Raw genomic sequence first — 5,000 nt, 5'->3', positions numbered from 1 at the left:
TCAACCGCACCCTTTTTCGGCCGCCTTCGCCTCCAAATTTTTCCCCCCGTTTCCTTGCCCACTCCTCGGTCACTTCATACGCCCTCCCCCTTACATCCACCGTACGCAACACCTCCACCGGGCTTAATAGTCCACAACCGAGACCCAGGGCCTTCCCCGCTCTCAACAACCTCCACCCACGGTCCCCCTCCACCGGGCTTAATAGTCCACAACCGGGACCCAGGGCCTTCCCCGCTCTCAACAACCTCCACCCACGGTCCCCCTCCACCGGGCTTAATAGTCCACAACCGGGACCCAGGGCCTTCCCCGCTCTCAACAACCTCCACCCACGGTCCCCCTCCACCGGGCTTAATAGTCCACAACCGAGACCCAGGGCCTTCCCCGCTCTCAACAACCTCCACCCACGGTCCCCCTCCACCGGGCTTAATAGTCCACAACCGGGACCCAGGGCCTTCCCCGCTCTCAACAACCTCCACCCACGGTCCCCCAAGACGCACGTTCCAAGCCTTAACCCTCAGACCATCCACCCCCCGGGGGGGACCCCACACCCACCTGACCCCAACTCACTCCCACCAAAAACACCACCACCGCCACCGCCTCAACGGCCTGCCCAACCCAGCACTCCCACACACACACCTGCCCCACCAACGCTCCACACACGCTTTCTTCCCTCTCCCCGACCCGACCCAAGCCATCGCACCGCACCGGGTGAGGGCCTTAGCTTCCTCGCCCGCCCCCCCGCCCCCGACACGCAGGCAGGCAGAGGGAAAGGCCTCAGCGCCCCCCAGGACCGTCGCGCCGCCTTGGCCTCACGGCTTCCCTGCTCCCGCACGGCAGACACACGCCCCGCTCTACCCCCGCTGGGGCCAAAAGCTGCCTACGGCACCTGGGATTCCCAGGCGGTCACCCATCCAGGTACTAGCCAGGCCCGGGACGGTTTACCTTCCGAGATCGGACGAGATCGGGGGCATTCGGTCCGGTATGGCCGTAGGCCCCCGCCTCCCCGGGCTTTAGCGTCAGCAGCCTGGCCTCAGTCAGCCGGGCCCAAACAATTAACCCGGAGGCCGGGCCGAGGGAAAACTTCCTCCGAGCCGGCCCAAGGGGAAGGGAGGACGAGGACGCCGGGCCCGGGAGGTGACAGGACGTGCACGTCAGACCCGGGAAGCTGTGCGCCCCGAGGTTAACCCCCGGGCCGGGGCGGGGAGAGAAAAATGTTCTAAGTCCGGTAGGGACAGCAGGTCAACCCCGGTCCGAGGCGGGGAGAGAAATTTTCCAAGTCCGGCAGGGACAGCAGGTCAACCCCGGCCGCCGTAGCAGAGGTTGACCTGGTGTCCGATTCGCTCCCCGGGCACCAGGTCAACCTCGGGCGCTTTAGCGGAGGTTGACCTGGTGTCCGATTCGCTCCCCGGGCACCAGGTAAACCGTGGCCGCTTTCAGCGGAGGTTGACCTGGTGGCCGATCCCCTCCTCGGGCTCCAAGTCCGGCAGGGACAACAGGTCAACCCCGGTTCCGGGCGGGGAGAGAAAAATTTTCTAAGTCCGGCAGGGACAGCAGGTCAACCCCGGCCGCCGTAGCAGAGGTTGACCTGGTGTCCGATTCGCTCCCCGGGCACCAGGTCAACCTCGGGCGCTTTAGCAGAGGTTGACCTGGTGTCAGATTCGCTCCCCGGGCACCAGGTCAACCTCGGGCGCTTTAGCAGAGGTTGACCTGGTGTCCGATTCGGTCCCCGGGCACCAGGTAAACCGTGGCCGCTTTCAGCGGAGGTTGACCTGGTGGCCGATCCCCTCCTGGGGCTCCAAGTCCGGCAGGGACAGCAGGTCAACCCCGGTCCCAGGCGGGGAGAGAAAAAATTTCTAAGTCCTTCAGGGACAACAGGTCAACCCCGGTTCCGGGCGGGGAGAGAAAAATTTTCTAAGTCCGGCAGGGACAACAGGTCAACCCCGGTTCCGGGCGGGGAGAGAAAAATTTTCTAAGTCCGGCAGGGACAGCAGGTCAACCCCGGCCGCTTCAGCGGAGGTTGACCTGGTGTCCGATTCGGTCCCCGGGCACCAGGTAAACCGTGGCCGCTTTCAGCGGAGGTTGACCTGGTGGCCGATCCCCTCCTCGGGCTCCAAGTCCGGCAGGGACAGCAGGTCAACCCCGGCCGCTTTAGCAGAGGTTGACCTGGTGTCCGATTCGCTCCCCGGGCACCAGGTAAACCGTGGCCGCTTTCAGCGGAGGTTGACCTGGTGGCCGATCCCCTCCTCGGGCTCCAAGTCCGGCAGGGACAGCAGGTCAACCCCGGCCGCTTTAGCAGAGGTTGACCTGGTGTCCGATTCGCTCCCCGGGCACCAGGTAAACCGTGGCCGCTTTCAGCGGAGGTTGACCTGGTGGCCGATCCCCTCCTCGGGCTCCAAGTCCGGCAGGGACAACAGGTCAACCCCGGTCCCAGGCGGGAGAGAAAAATTTTCTAAGTCCGGCAGGGACAACAGGTCAACCCCGGTCCCAGGCTGGAGAGAAAAATTTTCTAAGTCCGGCAGGGAGAACAGGTCAACCCCGGTCCCAGGCGGCAGAGAAAAATTTTCTAAGTCCGGCAGGGACAGCAGGTCAACCCCGGTCCCAGGCTGGAGAGAAAAATTTTCTAAGTCCGGCAGGGACAGCAGGTCAACCCCGGCCGCTTTAGCAGAGGTTGACCTGGTGTCCGATTCGCTCCCCGGGCACCAGGTCAACCTCTGGCGCTTTAGCAGAGGTTGACCTGGTGTCAGATTCGCTCCCCGGGCACCAGGTCAACCTCGGTCGCTTTAGCAGAGGTTGACCTGGTGTCCGATTCGCTCCCCGGGCACCAGGTAAACCGTGGCCGCTTTTAGCGGAGGTTGACCTGGTGGCCGATTCCCTCCTCGGGCTCCAAGTCCGGCAGGGACAGCAGGTCAACCCCGGTCCCAGGCGGGGAGAGAAAAAATTTCTAAGTCCGGCAGGGACAACAGGTCAACCCCGGTCCCAGGCTGGAGAGAAAAATTTTCCAAGTCCGGCAGGGACAGCAGGTCAACCCCGGCCGCTTCAGCTGAGGTTGACCTGGTGTCCGATTCGCTCCCCGGGCACCAGGTAAACCGTGGCCGCTTTCAGCGGAGGTTTACCTGGTGGCCGATCCCCTCCTCGGGCTCCAAGTCCGGCAGGGACAACAGGTCAACCCCGGTCCCAGGCGGGAGAGAAAAATTTTCTAAGTCCGGCAGGGACAACAGGTCAACCCCGGTCCCAGGCTGGAGAGAAAAATTTTCTAAGTCCGGCAGGGACAGCAGGTCAACCCCGGCCGCTTTAGCAGAGGTTGACCTGGTGTCCGATTCGCTCCCCGGGCACCAGGTCAACCTCTGGCGCTTTAGCAGAGGTTGACCTGGTGTCAGATTCGCTCCCCGGGCACCAGGTCAACCTCGGTCGCTTTAGCAGAGGTTGACCTGGTGTCCGATTCGCTCCCCGGGCACCAGGTAAACCGTGGCCGCTTTCAGCGGAGGTTGACCTGGTGGCCGATTCCCTCCTCGGGCTCCAAGTCCGGCAGGGACAGCAGGTCAACCCCGGTCCCAGGCGGGGAGAGAAAAAATTTCTAAGTCCGGCAGGGACAACAGGTCAACCCCGGTCCCAGGCTGGAGAGAAAAATTTTCCAAGTCCGGCAGGGACAGCAGGTCAACCCCGGTCCCAGGCGGGAGAGAAAAATTTTCTAAGTCCGGCAGGGACAACAGGTCAACCCCGGTCCCAGGCGGCAGAGAAAAAATTTCTAAGTCCGGCAGGGACAACAGGTCAACCCCGGTCCCAGGCGGGAGAGAAAAATTTTCTAAGTCCGGCAGGGACAACAGGTCAACCCCGGTCCCAGGCGGCAGAGAAAAAATTTCTAAGTCCGGCAGGGACAACAGGTCAACCCCGGTACCGGGCGGGAGAGAAAAAATTTCTAAGTCCGGCAGGGACAACAGGTCAACCCCGGTCCCAGGCTGGAGAGAAAAAATTTCTAAGTCCGGCAGGGACAACAGGTCAACCCCGGTCCCAGGCGGCAGAGAAAAAATTTCTAAGTCCGGCAGGGACAACAGGTCAACCCCGGTCCCAGGCGGGAGAGAAAAATTTTCTAAGTCCGGCAGGGACAACAGGTCAACCCCGGTCCCAGGCGGGAGAGAAAAATTTTCTAAGTCCGGCAGGGACAACAGGTCAACCCCAGTCCCAGGCGGCAGAGAAAAATTTTCTAAGTCCGGCAGGGACAACAGGTCAACCCCGGTCCCAGGCTGGAGAGAAAAAATTTCTAAGTCCGGCAGGGACAACAGGTCAACCCCGGTCCCAGGCGGGAGAGAAAAAATTTCTAAGTCCGGCAGGGACAACAGGTCAACCCCGGTCCCAGGCGGGAGAGAAAAAATTTCTAAGTCCGGCAGGGACAACAGGTCAACCCCGGTCCCGGGCTGGAGAGAAAAATTTTCTAAGTCCGGCAGGGACAACAGGTCAACCCCGGCCGCTTTAGCGGAGGTTGACCTGGTGTCCGATTCGGTCCCCGGACACCAGGTCAACCTCTGGCGCTTTCAGCGAGGTTGACCTGGTGGCCGGCTGAGCTCTGGAAGTCCGAATGGGGTTGAATTTGACCCGTGCAGCCGACCTAGAGTTCCAGGCGGTCGGCCGCTTTTGTGAGTCGTTCCCGCCTGTTGCCGCTGGGGGACTTTTCACGTATAAGGTTACGACAGGTACCGGGAGAATAGTAAGAGAAGGCTTGTCTGGCTCCAGCCTTTAGAGACGTACACGTGAGAGAGACCGACCGTCGTGTGAAGGCCCTTCCCGGGGACTCGGACGAGGGACCCGGGCGGACGTCTGCGGGGACGTCTGCGGCGGTTCGGGGTGTCGTCTCGGGCCCGATCCTCCGGAGAGGGGGCTCTCGAGGGAGGCTCGGCGCACGTCCGCGGGGACGGCCGCCGGGAGCGAGGCCCCGCTCCTCCTTCCGATCGATGGGGCGCTCGCGGACGAGACGGAGAGGGCCCTTCGCGGGCCGGCACCCTTCC

The 5,000-nt window shown here is 62.6% G+C and overlaps 1 non-coding gene across 1 annotated transcript; it reads right to left on the bottom strand.

Annotated features, from left to right (window-relative positions):
• Positions 1-874: 874 nt before the first annotated feature.
• On the bottom strand, positions 875-993 carry LOC142006225 (5S ribosomal RNA). Its single transcript, XR_012643331.1, has one exon. It is a non-coding gene; the product is annotated as a 5S ribosomal RNA (ribosomal RNA).
• Between the last annotated feature and the right edge of the window lie 4,007 nt (positions 994-5,000).

This window comes from Carettochelys insculpta, unplaced genomic scaffold (assembly GCF_033958435.1).
Source record: "Carettochelys insculpta isolate YL-2023 unplaced genomic scaffold, ASM3395843v1 scaffold_0046, whole genome shotgun sequence".
Taxonomy (NCBI): Eukaryota; Metazoa; Chordata; order Testudines; family Carettochelyidae; genus Carettochelys; species Carettochelys insculpta.
Note: the sequence above shows the minus strand (reverse complement) of the source record. Positions and strands in the feature narration are given on the sequence as shown.